Source organism: Chaetura pelagica, unplaced genomic scaffold (genome assembly GCF_000747805.2).
Source record: "Chaetura pelagica isolate M959 unplaced genomic scaffold, ChaPel_1.0 scaffold363, whole genome shotgun sequence".
Taxonomy (NCBI): domain Eukaryota; kingdom Metazoa; phylum Chordata; class Aves; order Apodiformes; family Apodidae; genus Chaetura; species Chaetura pelagica.
Genome location: NW_009952720.1, coordinates 2,374,135 through 2,374,484, shown reverse-complemented (window position 1 = coordinate 2,374,484; position 350 = coordinate 2,374,135).

The window sequence follows — 350 nt, the reverse complement described above, 5'->3', positions numbered from 1 at the left end:
AATGTAAAATAGTCGTTTCTGGGTGTTGCTTTGGAGTTCCTGCTGGATGTGAGCTTTGCCACATCTTGGAATGATGAAAAAAAATAACTTGTTTCAAGTGTGTTAAGTGTATTTGACTTTTTTAATATGCTACCATAGAAAATTGACCTTCCCTACCTAAAACCAGATTTCCTACATTTGTTCTATATATACTCTATATCTTCTTACTCCCTTTCAGATAGAAGGAACATGTCCTGGCAGTGCCCTTTGATTAGTCAGCTAAAGCTTGCTGAGCTGTGGGCCCTTTTCACTGGGGACAGTTTCTGCACTTAACTCAGGGAAGGAGAAGTGCAGGAGTAAAAATTCCTGCT